This window comes from Pseudophryne corroboree, chromosome 2 (assembly GCF_028390025.1).
Source record: "Pseudophryne corroboree isolate aPseCor3 chromosome 2, aPseCor3.hap2, whole genome shotgun sequence".
Taxonomy (NCBI): Eukaryota; Metazoa; Chordata; class Amphibia; order Anura; family Myobatrachidae; genus Pseudophryne; species Pseudophryne corroboree.
Window position 1 is genome coordinate 773,507,194 of NC_086445.1, and position 24,841 is coordinate 773,532,034.

Sequence of the window (24,841 nt, forward strand, 5' to 3'; positions counted from 1 at the left end):
CTTGTCAGGACACATATATGTCACAGCTTCAACGCTCTGTACTGATATATACATTAATTTTTAATAATTTGCTATAGCTTCTATACTGCTTGTCATGACACACATGTGTCACAGTTACACCGCTCTATACTGATATATAATAATTTTAAATCATTTTATATAGCTTCTATACTGCTCGTCAGGACACACATGTGTCACAGTTACAGCGCTCTGTACCGATATGTACAATAATTTTAAATAATTTTCTATAGCTTCTTTACTGCTTGTCAGGACACACATGTGTCACAGTTACACCGCTCTGTACTGATATATACAATAATTTTAAATAATTTTCTTTTGCTTCTATACTGATTGTCAGGACACATGGTCACAGTTACACTGCTCTGTACTGATATATTCAGTAAAATATATACTTTCTATAGCTTCTATACTGCTTGTCAGGACACATATGTGTCACAGTTACACCGCTCTGTACTAATATTTACAATAATTTTAGAATCATTTTCTATAGCGTCTATACTGCTTGTCAGGACACACATGTGTCACAGTTACACCGCTCTCTACTGATATAAACAATAATTTTAAATCATTTTCTATAGCTTCTATACTGCTTGTCAGAACACACATGTGTCACAGTTACACCGCTCTGTACTGATATATACAGTAATATATATATACTTTTCTTTAGCTTTTATACTGCTTGTCAGGACACATATGTGTCACAGTTTCACCACTCTGTACTGATATATACAATAATTTTAAATCATTTTCTATAGCTTCTATACTGCTTGTCAGGACACACATGTGTCACAGTTACACCGCTCTGTACTACTACTGATATACAGTAATATATATATACCTTTCTATAGCTTCTACACTGCTTGTCAGGACACACATGTGTCAAAGTTACACAGCTCTGTACTGATATATACAATAATTTGAACTCATTTTCTATAGCTTCTATACTGCTTTTCAGAACACACATGTGTCACAGTTACACCGCTCTGTACTGATATATACAATAATTTTAAATCATTTTCTATAGCTTCTTTACTGCTTCTCAGGACACACATGTGTCACAGTTACACCGCTTTGTACTGATATATACAATAATTTTAAATCATTTTCTTTAGCTTCTATACTGCTTGTCAGGACACATGGTCACAGTTACACTGCTCTGTACTGATATACACAGTAATATATATACTTTTCTATAGCTTCTATACTGCTTGTCAGGACACATATGTGTCACAGTTACACCGCTCTGTACTAATATTTGCAATAATTTTAAATCATTTTCTATAGCTTCTATACTGCTTGTCAGGACACACATGTGTCACAGTTACACCACTCTCTACTGATATAAACAATAATTTTAAATCATTTTCTATAGCTTCTATACTGCTTTTCAGAACACACATGTGTCACAGTTACACCGCTCTGTACTGATATATACAATAATATTAAATCATTTTCTATAGCTTCTATACTGCTTGTCAGGACACACATTTGTCACAGTTACACCGCTCTGTACTGATGTATACTGTAATATATATACTTTTCTATAGCTTCTATACTGCTTGTCAGGAAACAAAAGTGTCACAGTTACACCGCTCTGTTCTGATATATACAATAATTTTAAATCATTTTCTATAGCTTCTATACTGCTTGTCAGGACACATGGTCACAGATACACTGCTCTGTACTGATTTATACAGTAATATATATACTTTTCTATAGCTTCTATACTGCTTGTCAGGACACACATGTGTCACAGTTACACCGCTTTGTACTACTACTGATATACAGTAATGTATATACTTTTCTATAGCTTCTATACTGCTTTTCAGGACACACATGTGTCACAGTTACTCCGCTCTGTACTGATATATACAATAATTTTAAATCATTTTCTATAGCTTCTTTACTGCTTGTCAGGACACACATATGTCACAGTTACACCGCTCTGTACTGATATATACAATAATTTTAAATCATTTTCTATAGCTTCTATCTGCTTGTCAGGACACACATGTGTCACAGTAACACCGCTCTGTACTACTACTGACATACAGTAATATATATAATTTTCTATAGCTTCTATACTGCTTGTCAGGACACATATATGTCACAGCTTCAACGCTCTGTACTGATATATACATTAATTTTTAATAATTTGCTATAGCTTCTATACTGCTTGTCATGACACACATGTGTCACAGTTACACCGCTCTATACTGATATATAATAATTTTAAATCATTTTATATAGCTTCTATACTGCTCGTCAGGACACACATGTGTCACAGTTACAGCGCTCTGTACCGATATGTACAATAATTTTAAACAATTTTCTATAGCTTCTTTACTGCTTGTCAGGACACACATGTGTCACAGTTACACCGCTCTGTACTGATATATACAATAATTTTAAATAATTTTCTTTTGCTTCTATACTGATTGTCAGGACACATGGTCACAGTTACACTGCTCTGTACTGATATATTCAGTAAAATATATACTTTCTATAGCTTCTATACTGCTTGTCAGGACACATATGTGTCACAGTTACACCGCTCTGTACTAATATTTACAATAATTTTAGAATCATTTTCTATAGCTTCTATACTGCTTGTCAGGACACACATGTGTCACAGTTACACCGCTCTCTACTGATTTAAACAATAATTTTAAATCATTTTCTATAGCTTCTATACTGCTTGTCAGAACACACGTGTCACAGTTACACCGCTCTGTACTGATATATACAGTAATATATATATACTTTTCTTTAGCTTTTATACTGCTTGTCAGGACACATATGTGTCACAGTTTCACCACTCTGTACTGATATATACAATAATTTTAAATCATTTTCTATAGCTTCTATACTGCTTGTCAGGACACACATGTGTCACAGTTACACCGCTCTGTACTACTACTGATATACAGTAATATATATATAACTTTCTATAGCTTCTACACTGCTTGTCAGGACACACATGTGTCAAAGTTACACAGCTCTGTACTGATATATACAATAATTTGAACTCATTTTCTATAGCTTCTATACTGCTTTTCAGAACACACATGTTTTACAGTTACACCGCTCTGTACTGATATATACAATAATTTTAAATCATTTTCTTTAGCTTCTATACTGCTTGTCAGGACACATGGTCACAGTTACACTGCTCTGTACTGATATATACAGTAATATATATACTTTTCTATAGCTTCTATACTGCTTGTCAGGACACATATGTGTCACAGTTACACCGCTCTGTACTAATATTTGCAATAATTTTAAATCATTTTCTATAGCTTCTATACTGCTTGTCAGGACACACATGTGTCACAGTTACACCACTCTCTACAGATATAAACAATAATTTTAAATCATTTTCTATAGCTTCTATACTGCTTGTAAGAACACACATGTGTCACAGTTTCACCGCTCTGTACTGATAAATACAATAATTTTAAATCATTTTCTATAGCTTCTATACTGCTTGTCAGGACACACATGTGTCACAGTTACACCGCTCTGTACTACTACTGATATACAGTAATATATATACCTTTCTATAGCTTCTACACTGCTTGTCAGGACACACATGTGTCAAAGTTACACAGCTCTGTACTGATATATACAATAATTTGAACTCATTTTCTATAGCTTCTATACTGCTTTTCAGAACACACATGTGTCACAGTTACACCGCTCTGTACTGATATATACAATAATATTAAATCATTTTCTATAGCTTCTATACTGCTTGTCAGGACACACATTTGTCACAGTTACAACGCTCTGTACTGATGTATACTGTAATATATATACTTTTCTATAGCTTCTATACTGCTTGTCAGGACACACATGTGTCACAGTAACACCGCTCTGTACTACTACTGATATACAGTAATATATATAATTTTCTATAGCTTCTATACTGCTTGTCAGTACACACATGTGTCACAGTTACACCGCTCTGTACTGATATATACAATCATTTTAAATAATTTTCTATAGCTTCAATACTGCTTGTCAGGACACACATTTGTCACAGTTACACTGCTCTGTACTGATATATACAATCATTTTAAATCATTTTTTATAGCTTCTATACTGCTCGTCAGGACACACATGTGTCACAGTTACACCGCTCTGTACTGATATATACAATAATTTTAAATAATTTTCTATAGCTTCTTTACTGCTTGTCAGGACACACATGTGTCACAGTTAAACCGCTCTGTACTGATATATACAGTAAAATATATACTTTTCTATAGCTTCTATACTGCTTGTTAGGACACACATGTGTCACAGTAACACCGCTCTGTACTACTACTGATATACAGTAATATATATAATTTTCTATAGCTTCTATACTGCTTGTCAGGACACATATATGTCACAGCTACAACGCTCTGTACTGATATATATATTAATTTTTAATTATTTGCTATAGCTTCTATACTGCTTGTCATGACACACATGTGTCACAGTTACACCGCTCTGTACTGATATATAATAATTTTAAATCATTTTATATAGCTTCTATACTGCTCGTCAGGACACACATGTGTCACAGTTACAGCACTCTGAACCGATATGTACAATAATTTTAAATAATTTTCTATAGCTTCTTTACTGCCTGTCAGGACACACATGTGTCACAGTTACACCACTCTGTACTGATATATACAATAATTTTAAATCATTTTCTTTTGCTTCTATACTGCTTGTCAGGACACATGGTCACAGTTACACTGTTCTGTACTGATATATTCAGTAAAATATACACTTTTCTATAGCTTCTATACTGCTTGTCAGGACACATATGTGTCACAGTTACACCGCTCTGTACTAATATTTACAATAATTTTAGAATCATTTTCTATAGCTTCTATACTGCTTGTCAGGACACACATGTGTCACAGTTACACCGCTCTCTACTGATATAAACAATAATTTTAAATCATTTTCTATAGCTTCTATACTGCTTGTCAGAACACACATGTGTCACAGTTACACCGCTCTGTACTGATATATACAGTAATATATATATACTTTTCTTTAGCTTTTATACTGCTTGTCAGGACACATATGTGTCACAGTTTCACCACTCTGTACTGATATATACAATAATTTTAAATCATTTTCTATAGCTTCTATACTGCTTGTCAGGACACACATGTGTCACAGTTACACCGCTCTGTACTACTACTGATATACAGTAATATATATATACCTTTCTATAGCTTCTACACTGCTTGTCAGGACACACATGTGTCAAAGTTACACAGCTCTGTACTGATATATACAATAATTTGAACTCATTTTCTATAGCTTCTATACTGCTTTTCAGAACACACATGTGTCACAGTTACACCGCTCTGTACTGATATATACAATAATTTTAAATCATTTTCTATAGCTTCTTTACTGCTTCTCAGGACACACATGTGTCACAGTTACACCGCTCTGTACTGATATATACAATAATTTTAAATCATTTTCTTTAGCTTCTATACTGCTTGTCAGGACACATGGTCACAGTTACACTGCTCTGTACTGATATACACAGTAATATATATACTTTTCTATAGCTTCTATACTGCTTGTCAGGACACATATGTGTCACAGTTACACCGCTCTGTACTAATATTTGCAATAATTTTAAATCATTTTCTATAGCTTCTATACTGCTTGTCAGGACACACATGTGTCACAGTTACACCACTCTCTACTGATATAAACAATAATTTTAAATCATTTTCTATAGCTTCTATACTGCTTGTCAGAACACACATGTGTCACAGTTTCACCGCTCTGTACTGATAAATACAATAATTTTAAATCATTTTCTATAGCTTCTATACTGCTTGTCAGGACACACATGTGTCACAGTTACACCGCTCTGTACTACTACTGATATACAGTAATATATATACCTTTCTATAGCTTCTACACTGCTTGTCAGGACACACATGTGTCAAAGTTACACAGCTCTGTACTGATATATACAATAATTTGAACTCATTTTCTATAGCTTCTATACTGCTTTTCAGAACACACATGTGTCACAGTTACACCGCTCTGTACTGATATATACAATAATATTAAATCATTTTCTATAGCTTCTATACTGCTTGTCAGGACACACATTTGTCACAGTTACACCGCTCTGTACTGATGTATACTGTAATATATATACTTTTCTATAGCTTCTATACTGCTTGTCAGGAAACAAAAGTGTCACAGTTACACCGCTCTGTTCTGATATATACAATAATTTTAAATCATTTTCTATAGCTTCTATACTGCTTGTCAGGACACATGGTCACAGATACACTGCTCTGTACTGATTTATACAGTAATATATATACTTTTCTATAGCTTCTATACTGCTTGTCAGGACACACATGTGTCACAGTTACACCGCTTTGTACTACTACTGATATACAGTAATGTATATACTTTTCTATAGCTTCTATACTGCTTTTCAGGACACACATGTGTCACAGTTACTCCGCTCTGTACTGATATATACAATAATTTTAAATCATTTTCTATAGCTTCTTTACTGCTTGTCAGGACACACATGTGTCACAGATACACCGCTCTGTACTGATATATACAATAATTTTAAATCATTTTCTATAGCTTCTATACTGCTTGTCAGGACACACATGTGTCACAGTAACACCGCTCTGTACTACTACTGATATACAGTAATATATATAATTTTCTATAGCTTCTATACTGCTTGTCAGGACACATATATGTCACAGCTTCAACGCTCTGTACTGATATATACATTAATTTTTAATAATTTGCTATAGCTTCTATACTGCTTGTCATGACACACATGTGTCACAGTTACACCGCTCTATACTGATATATAATAATTTTAAATCATTTTATATAGCTTCTATACTGCTCGTCAGGACACACATGTGTCACAGTTACAGCGCTCTGTACCGATATGTACAATAATTTTAAACAATTTTCTATAGCTTCTTTACTGCTTGTCAGGACACACATGTGTCACAGTTACACCGCTCTGTACTGATATATACAATAATTTTAAATAATTTTCTTTTGCTTCTATACTGATTGTCAGGACACATGGTCACAGTTACACTGCTCTGTACTGATATATTCAGTAAAATATATACTTTCTATAGCTTCTATACTGCTTGTCAGGACACATATGTGTCACAGTTACACCGCTCTGTACTAATATTTACAATAATTTTAGAATCATTTTCTATAGCTTCTATACTGCTTGTCAGGACACACATGTGTCACAGTTACACCGCTCTCTACTGATATAAACAATAATTTTAAATCATTTTCTATAGCTTCTATACTGCTTGTCAGAACACACATGTGTCACAGTTACACCGCTCTGTACTGATATATACAGTAATATATATATACTTTTCTTTAGCTTTTATACTGCTTGTCAGGACACATATGTGTCACAGTTTCACCACTCTGTACTGATATATACAATAATTTTAAATCATTTTCTATAGCTTCTATACTGCTTGTCAGGACACACATGTGTCACAGTTACACCGCTCTGTACTACTACTGATATACAGTAATATATATAACTTTCTATAGCTTCTACACTGCTTGTCAGGACACACATGTGTCAAAGTTACACAGCTCTGTACTGATATATACAATAATTTGAACTCATTTTCTATAGCTTCTATACTGCTTTTCAGAACACACATGTTTTACAGTTACACCGCTCTGTACTGATATATACAATAATTTTAAATCATTTTCTTTAGCTTCTATACTGCTTGTCAGGACACATGGTCACAGTTACACTGCTCTGTACTGATATATACAGTAATATATATACTTTTCTATAGCTTCTATACTGCTTGTCAGGACACATATGTGTCACAGTTACACCGCTCTGTACTAATATTTGCAATAATTTTAAATCATTTTCTATAGCTTCTATACTGCTTGTCAGGACACACATGTGTCACAGTTACACCACTCTCTACTGATATAAACAATAATTTTAAATCATTTTCTATAGCTTCTATACTGCTTGTAAGAACACACGTGTCACAGTTTCACCGCTCTGTACTGATAAATACAATAATTTTAAATCATTTTCTATAGCTTCTATACTGCTTGTCAGGACACACATGTGTCACAGTTACACCGCTCTGTACTACTACTGATATACAGTAATATATATACCTTTCTATAGCTTCTACACTGCTTGTCAGGACACACATGTGTCAAAGTTACACAGCTCTGTACTGATATATACAATAATTTGAACTCATTTTCTATAGCTTCTATACTGCTTTTCAGAACACACATGTGTCACAGTTACACCGCTCTGTACTGATATATACAATAATATTAAATCATTTTCTATAGCTTCTATACTGCTTGTCAGGACACACATTTGTCACAGTTACACCACTCTGTACTGATGTATACTGTAATATATATACTTTTCTATAGCTTCTATACTGCTTGTCAGGACACACATGTGTCACAGTAACACCGCTCTGTACTACTACTGATATACAGTAATATATATAATTTTCTATAGCTTCTATACTGCTTGTCAGTACACACATGTGTCACAGTTACACCGCTCTGTACTGATATATACAATCATTTTAAATAATTTTCTATAGCTTCAATACTGCTTGTCAGGACACACATTTGTCACAGTTACACTGCTCTGTACTGATATATACAATCATTTTAAATCATTTTTTATAGCTTCTATACTGCTCGTCAGGACACACATGTGTCACAGTTACACCGCTCTGTACTGATATATACAATAATTTTAAATAATTTTCTATAGCTTCTTTACTGCTTGTCAGGACACACATGTGTCACAGTTAAACCGCTCTGTACTGATATATACAGTAAAATATATACTTTTCTATAGCTTCTATACTGCTTGTTAGGACACACATGTGTCACAGTAACACCGCTCTGTACTACTACTGATATACAGTAATATATATAATTTTCTATAGCTTCTATACTGCTTGTCAGGACACATATGTCACAGCTACAACGCTCTGTACTGATATATATATTAATTTTTAATTATTTGCTATAGCTTCTATACTGCTTGTCATGACACACATGTGTCACAGTTACACCGCTCTGTACTGATATATAATAATTTTAAATCATTTTATATAGCTTCTATACTGCTCGTCAGGACACACATGTGTCACAGTTACAGCACTCTGAACCGATATGTACAATAATTTTAAATAATTTTCTATAGCTTCTTTACTGCCTGTCAGGACACACATGTGTCACAGTTACACCACTCTGTACTGATATATACAATAATTTTAAATCATTTTCTTTTGCTTCTATACTGCTTGTCAGGACACATGGTCACAGTTACACTGTTCTGTACTGATATATTCAGTAAAATATATACTTTTCTATAGCTTCTATACTGCTTGTCAGGACACATATGTGTCACAGTTACATCGCTCTGTACTAATATTTACAATAATTTTAGAATCATTTTCTATAGCTTCTATACTGCTTGTCAGGACACACATGTGTCACAGTTACACCGCTCTCTACTGATATAAACAATAATTTTAAATCATTTTCTATAGCTTCTATACTGCTTGTCAGAACACACATGTGTCACAGTTAAACCGCTCTGTACTGATATATACAGTAATATATATATATATACTTTTCTTTAGCTTTTATACTGCTTGTCAGGACACATATGTGTCACAGTTTCACCACTCTGTACTGATATATACAATAATTTTAAATCATTTTCTATAGCTTCTATACTGCTTGTCAGGACACACATGTGTCACAGTTACACCGCTCTGTACTACTACTGATATACAGTATTATATATACCTTTCTATAGCTTCTACACTGCTTGTCAGGACACACATGTGTCAAAGTTACACAGCTCTGTACTGATATATACAATAATTTGAACTCATTTTCTATAGCTTCTATACTGCTTTTCAGAACACACATGTGTCACAGTTACACCGCTCTGTACTGATATATACAATTATTTTTAATCATTTTCTATAGCTTCTTTACTGCTTGTCAGGACACACATGTGTCACAGTTACACCGCTCTGTACTGATATATACAATAATTTTAAATCATTTTCTTTAGCTTCTATACTGCTTGTCAGGACACATGGTCACAGTTACACTGCTCTGTACTGATATATACAGTAATATATATACTTTTATATAGCTTCTATACTGCTTGTCAGGAGACATATGTGTCACAGTTACACCGCTCTGTACTAATATTTGCAATAATTTTAAATCATTTTCTATAGCTTCTATACTGCTTGTCAGGACACACATGTGTAACAGTTACACCGCTCTCTACTGATATATACAATAATTTTAAATCATTTTCTTTAGCTTCTATACTGCTTGTCAGGACACATGGTCACAGTTACACTGCTCTGTACTGATATATACAGTAATATATATACTTTTCTATAGCTTCTATACTGCTTGTCAGGACACATATGTGTCACAGTTACACCGCTCTGTACTAATATTTGCAATAATTTTAAATCATTTTCTATAGCTTCTATACTGCTTGTCAGGACACACATGTGTCACAGTTTCACCGCTCTGTACTGATAAATACAATAATTTTAAATCATTTTCTATAGCTTCTATACTGCTTGTCAGGACACACATGTGTCACAGTTACACCGCTCTGTACTGATATATACAATAATTTTAAATCATTTTCTATAGCTTCTTTACTGCTTGTCATGACACACATGTGTCACAGTTACACCGCTCTGTACTGATATATAATAATTTTAAATCATTTTATATAGCTTCTATACTGCTCGTCAGGACACACATGTGTCACAGTTACAGCACTCTGTACCGATATGTACAATAATTTTAAATAATTTTCTATAGCTTCTTTACTGCTTGTCAGGACACACATGTGTCACAGTTACACCACTCTGTACTGATATATACAATAATTTTAAATCATTTTCTTTTGCTTCTATACTGCTTGTCAGGACACATGGTCACAGTTACACTGTTCTGTACTGATATATTCAGTAAAATATATACTTTTCTATAGCTTCTATACTGCTTGTCAGGACACATATGTGTCACAGTTACACCGCTCTGTACTAATATTTACAATAATTTTAGAATCATTTTCTATAGCTTCTATACTGCTTGTCAGGACACACATGTGTCACAGTTACACCGCTCTCTACTGATATAAACAATAATTTTAAATCATTTTCTATAGCTTCTATACTGCTTGTCAGAACACACATGTGTCACAGTTAAACCGCTCTGTACTGATATATACAGTAATATATATATATACTTTTCTTTAGCTTTTATACTGCTTGTCAGGACACATATGTGTCACAGTTTCACCACTCTGTACTGATATATACAATAATTTTAAATCATTTTCTATAGCTTCTATACTGCTTGTCAGGACACACATGTGTCACAGTTACACCGCTCTGTACTACTACTGATATACAGTATTATATATACCTTTCTATAGCTTCTACACTGCTTGTCAGGACACACGTGTCAAAGTTACACAGCTCTGTACTGATATATACAATAATTTGAACTCATTTTCTATAGCTTCTATACTGCTTTTCAGAACACACATGTGTCACAGTTACACCGCTCTGTACTGATATATACAATAATTTTAAATCATTTTCTATAGCTTCTTTACTGCTTGTCAGGACACACATGTGTCACAGTTACACCGCTCTGTACTGATATATACAATAATTTTAAATCATTTTCTTTAGCTTCTATACTGCTTGTCAGGACACATGGTCACAGTTACACTGCTCTGTACTGATATATACAGTAATATATATACTTTTCTATAGCTTCTATACTGCTTGTCAGGACACATATGTGTCACAGTTACACCGCTCTGTACTAATATTTGCAATAATTTTAAATCATTTTCTATAGCTTCTATACTGCTTGTCAGGACACACATGTGTCACAGTTACACCGCTCTCTACTGATATAAACAATAATTTAAAATCATTTTCTATAGCTTCTATACTGCTTGTCAGAACACACATGTGTCACAGTTTCACCGCTCTGTACTGATAAATACAATAATTTTAAATCATTTTCTATAGCTTCTATACTGCTTGTCAGGACACACATGTGTCACAGTTACACCGCTCTGTACTACTACTGATATACAGTAATATATATACCTTTCTATAGCTTCTACACTGCTTGTCAGGACACACATGTGTCAAAGTTACACAGCTCTGTACTGATATATACAATAATTTGAACTCATTTTCTATAGCTTCTATACTGCTTTTCAGAACACACATGTGTCACAGTTACACCGCTCTGTACTGATATATACAATAATATTAAATCATTTTCTATAGCTTCTATACTGCTTGTCAGGACACATGGTCACAGTTACACTGTTCTGTACTGATATATTCAGTAAAATATATACTTTTCTATAGCTTCTATACTGCTTGTCAGGACACATATGTGTCACAGTTACACCGCTCTGTACTAATATTTACAATAATTTTAGAATCATTTTCTATAGCTTCTATACTGCTTGTCAGGACACACATGTGTCACAGTTACACCGCTCTCTACTGATATAAACAATAATTTTAAATCATTTTCTATAGCTTCTATACTGCTTGTCAGAACACACATGTGTCACAGTTAAACCGCTCTGTACTGATATATACAGTAATATATATATATATACTTTTCTTTAGCTTTTATACTGCTTGTCAGGACACATATGTGTCACAGTTTCACCACTCTGTACTGATATATACAATAATTTTAAATCATTTTCTATAGCTTCTATACTGCTTGTCAGGACACACATGTGTCACAGTTACACCGCTCTGTACTACTACTGATATACAGTATTATATATACCTTTCTATAGCTTTTACACTGCTTGTCAGGACACACATGTGTCAAAGTTACACAGCTCTGTACTGATATATACAATAATTTGAACTCATTTTCTATAGCTTCTATACTGCTTTTCAGAACACACATATGTCACAGTTACACCGCTCTGTACTGATATATACAATAATTTTAAATCATTTTCTATAGCTTCTTTACTGCTTGTCAGGACACACATGTGTCACAGTTACACCGCTCTGTACTGATATATACAATAATTTTAAATCATTTTCTTTAGCTTCTATACTGCTTGTCAGGACACATGGTCACAGTTACACTGCTCTGTACTGATATATACAGTAATATATATACTTTTCTATAGCTTCTATACTGCTTGTCAGGACACATATGTGTCACAGTTACACCGCTCTGTACTAATATTTGCAATGATTTTAAATCATTTTCTATAGCTTCTATACTGCTTGTCAGGACACACATGTGTCACAGTTACACCGCTCTCTACTGATATAAACAATAATTTAAAATCATTTTCTATAGCTTCTATACTGCTTGTCAGAACACACATGTGTCACAGTTTCACCGCTCTGTACTGATAAATACAATAATTTTAAATAATTTTCTATAGCTTCTATACTGCTTGTCAGGACACACATGTGTCACAGTTACACCGCTCTGTACTACTACTGATATACAGTAATATATATACCTTTCTATAGCTTCTACACTGCTTGTCAGGACACACATGTGTCAAAGTTACACAGCTCTGTACTGATATATACAATAATTTGAACTCATTTTCTATAGCTTCTATACTGCTTTTCAGAACACACATGTGTCACAGTTACACCGCTCTGTACTGATATATACAATAATATTAAATCATTTTCTATAGCTTCTATACTGCTTGTCAGGACACACATTTGTCACAGTTACACCGCTCTGTACTGATGTATACAGTAATATATATACTTTTCTATAGCTTCTATACTGCTTGTCAGAACACACATGTGTCACAGTAACACCGCTCTGTACTACTACTGATATACAGTAATATATATAATTTTCTATAGCTTCTATACTGCTTGTCAGTACACACATGTGTCACAGCTACAACGCTCTTTACTGATATATATATTAATTTTTAATTATTTGCTATAACTTCTATACTGCTTGTCATGACACACATGTGTCACAGTTACACCGCTCTGTACTGATATATAATAATTTTAAATCATTTTATATAGCTTCTATACTGCTCGTCAGGACACATATGTGTCACAGTTACAGCACTCTGAACCGATATGTACAATAATTTTAAATAATTTTCTCTAGCTTCTTTACTGCTTGTCAGGACACACATGTGTCACAGTTACACCACTCTGTACTGATATATACAATAATTTTAAATCATTTTCTTTTGCTTCTATACTGCTTGTCAGGACACATGGTCACAGTTACACTGTTCTGTACTGATATATTCAGTAAAATATATACTTTTCTATAGCTTCTATACTGCTTGTCAGGACACATATGTGTCACAGTTACACCGCTCTGTACTAATATTTACAATAATTTTAGAATCATTTTCTATAGCTTCTATACTGCTTGTCAGGACACACATGTGTCATAGTTACACCGCTCTCTACTGATATAAACAATAATTTTAAATAATTTTCTATAGCTTCTATACTGCTTGTCAGAACACACATGTGTCACAGTTAAACCGCTCTGTACTGATATATACAGTAATATATATATATACTTTTCTTTAGCTTTTATACTGCTTGTCAGGACACATATGTGTCACAGTTTCACCACTCTGTACTGATATATACAATAATTTTAAATCATTTTCTATAGCTTCTATACTGCTTGTCAGGACACACATGTGTCACAGTTACACCGCTCTGTACTACTACTGATATACAGTATTATATATACCTTTCTATAGCTTCTACACTGCTTGTCAGGACACACATGTGTCAAAGTTACACAGCTCTGTACTGATATATACAATAATTTGAACTCATTTTCTATAGCTTCTATACTGCTTTTCAGAACACACATGTGTCACAGTTACACCGCTCTGTACTGATATATACAATAATTTAAAATCATTTTCTATAGCTTCTTAACTGCTTGTCAGGACACACATGTGTCACAGTTACACCGCTCTGTACTGATATATACAATAATTTTAAATCATTTTCTTTAGCTTCTATACTGCTTGTCAGGACACATGGTCACAGTTACACTGCTCTGTACAGATATATACAGTAATATATATACTTTTCTATAGCTTCTATACTGCTTGTCAGGACACATATGTGTCACAGTTACACCGCTCTGTACTAATATTTGCAATAATGTTAAATCATTTTCTATAGCTTCTATACTGCTTGTCAGGACACATATGTGTCACAGTTACACCACTCTGTACTAATATTTGCAATAATTTTAAATCATTTTCTATAGCTTCTATACTGCTTGTCAGGACACACATGTGTCACAGTTACACCACTCTCTACTGATATAAACAATAATTTTAAATCATTTTCTATAGCTTCTATACTGCTTGTCAGAACACACATGTGTCACAGTTTCACCGCTCTGTACTGATAAATACAATAATTTTAAATCATTTTCTATAGCTTCTATACTGCTTGTCAGGACACACATGTGTCACAGTTACACAGCTCTGTACTGATATATACAATAATTTGAACTCATTTTCTATAGCTTCTATACTGCTTTTCAGAACACACATGTGTCACAGTTACACCGCTCTGTACTGATATATACAATAATTTTAAATCATTTTCTATAGCTTCTTTACTGCTTGTCATGACACACATGTGTCACAGTTACACCGCTCTGTACTGATATATAATAATTTTAAATCATTTTATATAGCTTCTATACTGCTCGTCAGGACACACATGTGTCACAGTTACAGCACTCTGTACCGATATGTACAATAATTTTAAATAATTTTCTATAGCTTCTTTACTGCTTGTCAGGACACACATGTGTCACAGTTACACCACTCTGTACTGATATATACAATAATTTTAAATCATTTTCTTTTGCTTCTATACTGCTTGTCAGGACACATGGTCACAGTTACACTGTTCTGTACTGATATATTCAGTAAAATATATACTTTTCTATAGCTTCTATACTGCTTGTCAGGACACATATGTGTCACAGTTACACCGCTCTGTACTAATATTTACAATAATTTTAGAATCATTTTCTATAGCTTCTATACTGCTTGTCAGGACACACATGTGTCACAGTTACACCGCTCTCTACTGATATAAACAATAATTTTAAATCATTTTCTATAGCTTCTATACTGCTTGTCAGAACACACATGTGTCACAGTTAAACCGCTCTGTACTGATATATACAGTAATATATATACTTTTCTTTAGCTTTTATACTGCTTGTCAGGACACATATGTGTCACAGTTTCACCACTCTGTACTGATATATACAATAATTTTAAATCATTTTCTATAGCTTCTATACTGCTTGTCAGGACACACATGTGTCACAGTTACACCGCTCTGTACTACTACTGATATACAGTATTATATATACCTTTCTATAGCTTCTACACTGCTTGTCAGGACACACATGTGTCAAAGTTACACAGCTCTGTACTGATATATACAATAATTTGAACTCATTTTCTATAGCTTCTATACTGCTTTTCAGAACACACATGTGTCACAGTTACACCGCTCTGTACTGATATATACAATAATTTTAAATCATTTTCTATAGCTTCTTTACTGCTTGTCAGGACACACATGTGTCACAGTTACACCGCTCTGTACTGATATATACAATAATTTTAAATCATTTTCTTTAGCTTCTATACTGCTTGTCAGGACACATGGTCACAGTTACACTGCTCTGTACTGATATATACAGTAATATATATACTTTTCTATAGCTTCTATACTGCTTGTCAGGACACATATGTGTCACAGTTACACCGCTCTGTACTAATATTTGCAATAATTTTAAATCATTTTCTATAGCTTCTATACTGCTTGTCAGGACACACATGTGTCACAGTTACACCGCTCTCTACTGATATAAACAATAATTTAAAATCATTTTCTATAGCTTCTATACTGCTTGTCAGAACACACATGTGTCACAGTTTCACCGCTCTGTACTGATAAATACAATAATTTTAAATCATTTTCTATAGCTTCTATACTGCTTGTCAGGACACACATGTGTCACCGTTACACCGCTCTGTACTACTACTGATATACAGTAATATATATACCTTTCTATAGCTTCTACACTGCTTGTCAGGACACACATGTGTCAAAGTTACACAGCTCTGTACTGATATATACAATAATTTGAACTCATTTTCTATAGCTTCTATACTGCTTTTCAGAACACACATGTGTCACAATTACACCGCTCTGTACTGATATATACAATAATATTAAATCATTTTCTATAGCTTCTATACTGCTTGTCAGGACACACATGTGTCAAAGTTACACAGCTCTGTACTGATATATACAATAATTTGAACTCATTTTCTATAGCTTCTATACTGCTTTTCAGAACACACATGTGTCACAGTTACACCGCTCTGTACTGATATATACAATAATATTAAATCATTTTCTATAGCTCCTATACTGCTTGTCAGGACACACATTTGTCACAGTTACACCGCTCTGTACTGATGTATACAGTAATATATATACTTTTCTATAGCTTCTATACTGCTTGTCAGAACACACATGTGTCACAGTAACACCGCTCTGTACTACTACTGATATACAGTAATATATATAATTTTCTATAGCTTCTATACTGCTTGTCAGTACACACATGTGTCACAGCTACAACGCTCTGTACTGATATATATATTAATTTTTAATTATTTGCTATAGCTTCTATACTGCTTGTCATGACACACATGTGTCACAGTTACACCGCTCTGTACTGATATATAATAATTTTAAATCATTTTATATAGCTTCTATACTGCTCGTCAGGACACACATGTGTCACAGTTAAACCGCTCTGTACTGATATATACAGTAAAATATATACTTTTCTATAGCTTCTATACTGCTTGTCAGGACACACATGTGTCACAGTAACACCGCTCTGTACTACTACTGATATACAGTAATATATATAATTTTCTATAGCTTCTATACTGCTTGTCAGGACACATATATGTCACAGCTACAACGCTCTATACTGATATATATATTAATTTTTAATTATTTGCTATAGCTTCTATACTGCTTGTCATGACACACATGTGTCACAGTTACACCGCTCTGTACTGATATATAATAATTTTAAATCATTTTATATAGCTTCTATACTGCTCGTCAGGACACACATGTGTCACAGTTACAGCACTCTGTACCGATATGTACAATAATTTTAAATAATTTTCTATAGCTTCTTTACTGCTTGTCAGGACACACATGTTTCACAGTTACACCGCTCTGTACTGATATATACAATAATTTTAAATCTTTTTCTATAGCTTCTATACTGCTTGTCAGGACACATGTTTACAGTTACACTGCTCTATACTGATATATACAGTAATATATATACTTTTCTATAGCTTCTATACTGCTTGTCAGGACACATATGTGTCACAGTTACACCGCTCTGTACTGATATTTACAATAATTTTAGAATCATTTTCTTTAGCTTCTATACTGCTTGTCAGGACAAACATGTGTCACAGTTACACCGCTCTCTACTGATATAAACAATAATTTTAAATCATTTTCTATGGGGTATATGCAATTGCGGTCGATTTCCCGAAATTGTCGAATTTCGGGTCATTTTCGCCCAAAAAAAAAATTCGTCAATGCAATTCAGTGCTTTCCGTCAAAAAAACGGACTTTCAAAATTCGACTTTTTGAAATTCGACTTTTTGCAAATTCGACTTTTCTGCAATGATACAAGTGCTGCAATTCGACAAAACCATATTCAATTCAAGTTTGGAAATTCGACAGCAGTGCTTTTAGACAGTAAATTCGTAATTTTCAATCCGCCACACTTTGGAGGGTGAAAACAATAAAAAAAAATTTAAACATGTTTTTTTTTGTGTTTTTTTTGGGGGGAATAGCATATCTATTTATATTAGAAGGGATTAGGTACTTTTTTTTTTTTTTGGAGGCACAAGTATTATTTATATATTTTTAAAAATATTATTATTATTATTTTTTTTTTTTATTGCTGGAACGGTAAAATAAAAAAAAAATGGCGTGGGGTCCCCCCTCCAAAGCATAACCAGCCTCGGGCTCTTCGAGCTGGTCCTGGTTCTAAAAATGCGGGGGGAAATTGGGCAGGGATCCCCCGTATTTTTAAAACCAGCACCGGGCTCTGCGCCTGGTGCTGGTGCAAAAAATACGGGGGACAAAATGAGCAGGGGTCCCCCGTATTTTTCACACCAGCATCGGGCTCCACTAGCTGGACAGATAATGCCACAGCCGGGGGTCACTTTTATACAGTGCCCTGCGGCCGTGGCATTAAATATCCAACTAGTCACCCCTGGCCGGGGTACCCTGGGGGAGTGGGGACCCCTTTAATCAAGGGGTCCCCCCCCAGCCACCCAAGGGCCAGGGATGAAGCCCGAGGCTGTCCCCCCATCCAAGGGCTGCGGATGGGAGGCTGATAGCCTTGAGTAAAATGATAGAATATTGTTTTTTCCAGAAGAACTACAAGTCCCAGCAAGCCTCCCCCGCAAGCTGGTACTTGGAGAACCACAAGTACCAGCATGCGGGAGAAAAATTGGCCCGCTGGTACCTGTAGTTCTACTGGAAAAAAAATACCCAAATAAAAACAGGACACAGACACCGTGACAAGTAAAACTTTATTACATACTGCCGACACACACATACTTACCTATGTTCACACGCCGACATCGGTCCTCTTCTCCATGTAGAATCCACGGATACCTGAAAAGAAAAGATCAATATACTCACCTCAGCCAGGGTCCAGAGATAAATCCACGTACTTGGCAAAAAAAGAAAACGGACACACGGACCACCGGACTGAAAGGGGTCCCATGCTGACACATGAGACCCCTTACCCCGAATGAGACCTGTCAGTGACAGCTGTCACACAAAGGTCTCTAAAGCCAATCAGGAAGCGCAACTTCGTTGCGCTCACTTGATTGGCTGTGCGCTGTCTGAACTCAGACAGCGCATCTCACAGCTCCGTCCATTATATTCAAAGGTGGGAACTTAGCGGCTAGCGGTGAGGTCACCCGCCGGTCAGCGGCTGACCGCGGGTAACCCCACCGCTGACGGCAAAGTTCCCACCATTGAAACTAATGGAGCGGCTTTGCGATGCGCTGTCTGACAGCTCAGAATGCGCCAAGCCAATCAGGTGAGCGCCACGGAAGTAGCGCTTCCTGATTGGCTGAAGGGACTTCAGTGACAGGAGTCACGTGGTGTCCCGGCATTCGGGGGAAAGGGGTCTCATGTGAAAGTATGGGACCCCTTTCAGTCCGGCATGGAACGGGTGTTCGGTTTGTTTTTTTAACAAGTACGAGGATTATCTCTGGACGTGGATGTACCTCTGGACGCTGGAAGGGGAGTATAATTTTTTCACAGGTACCCTCGGATCGTCGGAGACCGTGGCAGTCGGCGTGTCAACATAGGTAAGTATGTGTGTGTCGGCAGTGTGTAATAAAGTTTTACTTGTCACGGTGTGTGTGTCCTGTTTTTATTTGGGTATTTTTTTCCAGTAGTACTACAGGTACCAGCGGGCCCGTTTTTCAACCGCATGCTGGTACTTGTGGTTCTCCAAGTACCAGCTTGCGGGGGAGGCTTGCTGGGACTTGTAGTACTGCTGGAAAAAACAATATTCTTTTAATTTTACTCAAGGCTATCAGCCTCCCATCCGCAGCCTTTGGATGGGGGGGACAGCCTCGGGCTTCACCCCTGACCCTTGGGTGGCTGGGGGGGTACCCCTTGATTGAAGGGGTCCCCACTCCCCCAGGGTAACCCGGCCAGGGGTGACTAGTTGGATATTTAATGCCACGGCCGCAGGGCACTGTATAAAAGTGACCCCCGGCTGTGGCATTATCTGTCCAGCTAGTGGAGCCCGATGCTGGTGTGAAAAATACGGGGGACCCCTGCTCATTTTGTCCCCCGTATTTTTTGCACCAGCACCAGGCGCAGAGCCCGGTGCTGGTTTTAAAAATACGGGGGATCCATGCCCAATTTTTGCCCGCATTTTTAGAACCAGGACCAGCTCAAAGAGCCCGAGGCTGGTTATGCTTTGGAGGGGGGACCCCACGCCATTTTTTTTCCGGGTTTTTCCCGTTTTTTCCCGTTTTTTTAAATCGCGGCAAAATCCGGCAAATCGGCCAATTTTCGCCCGCGGGACTGTCGAATCCATTTTTCATTGAATATGGTGAATTGCGGCAGCCACCTGTCGGAATTCATATGTCGAATTGTGTCGAATTTAAAAACGGCGATAATTTGCCGCGATTCGCTGTGAATTGCATATACCCCTATAGCTTCTATACTGCTTGTCACAACACACATGTGTCACAGTTACACCGCTCTGTACTGATATATACAGTAATATATATACTTTTCTATAGCTTTTATACTGCTTGTCAGGACACATATGTGTCACAGTTACACCACTCTGTACTGATATATACAATAATTTTAAATAATTTTCTTTAGCTTCTATACTGCTTGTCAGGACACACATGTGTCACAGTTACACCGCTCTATACTACTACTGATATACAGTAATATATATACCTTTCTATAGCTTCTACACTGCTTGTCAGGACACACATGTGTCAAAGTTACACCGCTCTGTACTGATATATACAATAATTTGAACTCATTTCTTTAGCTTCTATACTGCTTTTCAGAACACACATGTGTCACAGTTACACCGCTCTGTACTAATATATACAATAATTTTAAATCATTTTCTATAGCTTCTATACTGCTTGTCAGGACACACATTTGTCAAAGTTACACCGCTCTGTACTGATATATACAATCATTTTAAATCATTTTCTATAGCTACTATACTGCTTGTCAGGACACATGGTCACAGTTACACTGCTCTGTACTGATATATACAGTAATATATATTCTTTTCTATAGCCTCTATACTGCTTGTCAGGACACAAATGTGTCACTGTTACACCACTCTGTACTACTACTGTTATACAGTTATATATATACTTTTCTATAGCTTCTATACTGCTTGTCAGGACACACGTGTAAAAGTTACACCACTCTGTACTGATATATACAGTAATATATACTTTTCTATAGTTTCTATACTGCTTGTCAGGACACACATGTGTCATAGTTACACCGCTATGTACTGATATATACAATAATTTTAAATAATTTTCTATAGCTTCTATACTGCTTGTCAGGACACACAAGTGTCACAGTTACACCGCTCTGTACTGATATATACAATAATTTAAAATCATTTTCTATAGCTACTATACTGCTTGTCAGTACACACATGTGTCACAGTTACACCACTCTGTACTACTACTTATATACAGTAATATATATAATTTTCTATGGCTTCTATACTGCTTGTCAGGACACACATGTGTAACAGTTACACCGCTCTGTACTGATATATACAATAATTTTAAATCATTTTCTAAAGCTTCTATACTGCTTGTCGGGACACACATGTGTCACAGTTACACCGCTCTGTACTGATATATACAATAATTTTAAATCATTTTCTATAGCTTCTACACTGCTTGTCAGGACACACATTTGTCACAGTTACACTGCTCTGTACTGATATATACAATCCTTTTAAATCATTTTCTTTAGCTTTTATACTGCTCATCAGTACACACATGTGTCACAGTTACACCGCTCTGTACTGATAAATACAATAATTTTAAATAATTTTCTATAGCTTCTATACTGCTTGTCAGGACACAAGTGTAACAGTTACACTGCTCTGTACTGATATATACAGTAATATATACTTTTCTATAGTTTCTATACTGCTTGTCAGGACACACATGTGTCATAGTTACACGGTTCTGTACTGATATATACAATAATTTTAAATCATTTTATATAGCTTCTATACTGCTTGTCAGGACACACATGTGTCAAAGTTACACCGCTCTGTACTGATAAATACTATAATTTTAAATAATTTTCTATAGCTTCTATACTGCTTGTCAGGACACACAAGTTTCACAGTTACACCGCTCTGTACTACTACTGATATACAGTAATGTATGTATTTTTATATAGCTTCTATACTGCTAGTCAGGACACACATGTGTCACAGTTTCAACGCTATGTACTAATATATACATTAATTTTAAATCATTTTCTATAGCTTCTATAATGCTTGTAAGGACACACATGTGTCACAGTTACACCGCATTGTACTGCTAAATACAATAATTTTAAATCATTTTCTATAGCTTCTATACTGCTTGTCAGGACACACATGTGTCATAGTTACACCACTCTGTACTGATATATACAATAATTTTAAATAATTTTCTATAGCTTCTATACTGCTTGTCAGGACACACATGTGTCACAGTTACACCGCTCTGTACTGATATATACAATAATTTGAAATCATTTTCTATAGCTTCTATACTGCTTGTCAGGACACATGGTTCACATATACACTGCTCTGTACTGATATATACAGTAATATATATACTTTTCTATAGCTTCTATACTGCTTGTCAGGACACACATGTGTCACAGTTACACCGCTCTGTACTACTACTGATATACAGTAATATATATACTTTTCTATAGCTTCTATACTGCTTTTCAGGACACACATGTGTCACAGTTACACCGCTCTGTACTGATATATACAATAATTTCAAATCATTTTCTATAGCTTCTATACTTCTTGTCAGGACACACATGTGTCACAGTTACACCGCTCTGTACTGATATATACAGTAATATATATACTTTTCTATAGCTTCTATACTGCTTGTCAGGACACACATGTGTCACAGTAACACCGCTCTGTACTACTACTAATATACAGTAATATATATAATTTTCTATAGCTTCTATACTGCTTGTCAGGACACATATATGTCACAGCTACAACGCTCTGTACTGATACATACAATCATTTTAAATCATTTTCTATAGCTTCTATACTGCTTGTCAGGACACACATGTGTCACAGTTACACCGCTCTGTACTACTACTGATATACAATAATATATATACTTTTCTAAAGCTTCAATACTGCTTTTCAGGACACACATGTGTCACAGTTACACCGCTCTGTACTGATACATACAATCATTTTAAATCATTTTCTATAGCTTCTATACTGCTTGTCAGAACACACATGTGTCACAGTTTCACCGCTCTGTACTGATAAATACAATAATTTTAAATCATTTTCTATAGCTTCTATACTGCTTGTCAGGACACACATGTGTCACAGTTACACCGCTCTGTACTACTACTGATATACAATAATATATATACTTTTCTAAAGCTTCAATACTGCTTTTCAGGACACACATGTGTCACAGTTACACCGCTCTGTACTGATACATACAATCATTTTAAATCATTTTCTATAGCTTCTATACTGCTTGTCAGAACACACATGTGTCACAGTTTCACCGCTCTGTACTGATAAATACATTAATTTTAAATCATTTTCTATAGCTTCTACATTGCTTGTCAGGACACACATGTGTCAAAGTTACACAGCTCTGTACTGATATATACAATAATTTGAACTCATTTTCTATAGCTTCTATACTGCTTTTCAGAACACACATGTGTCACAG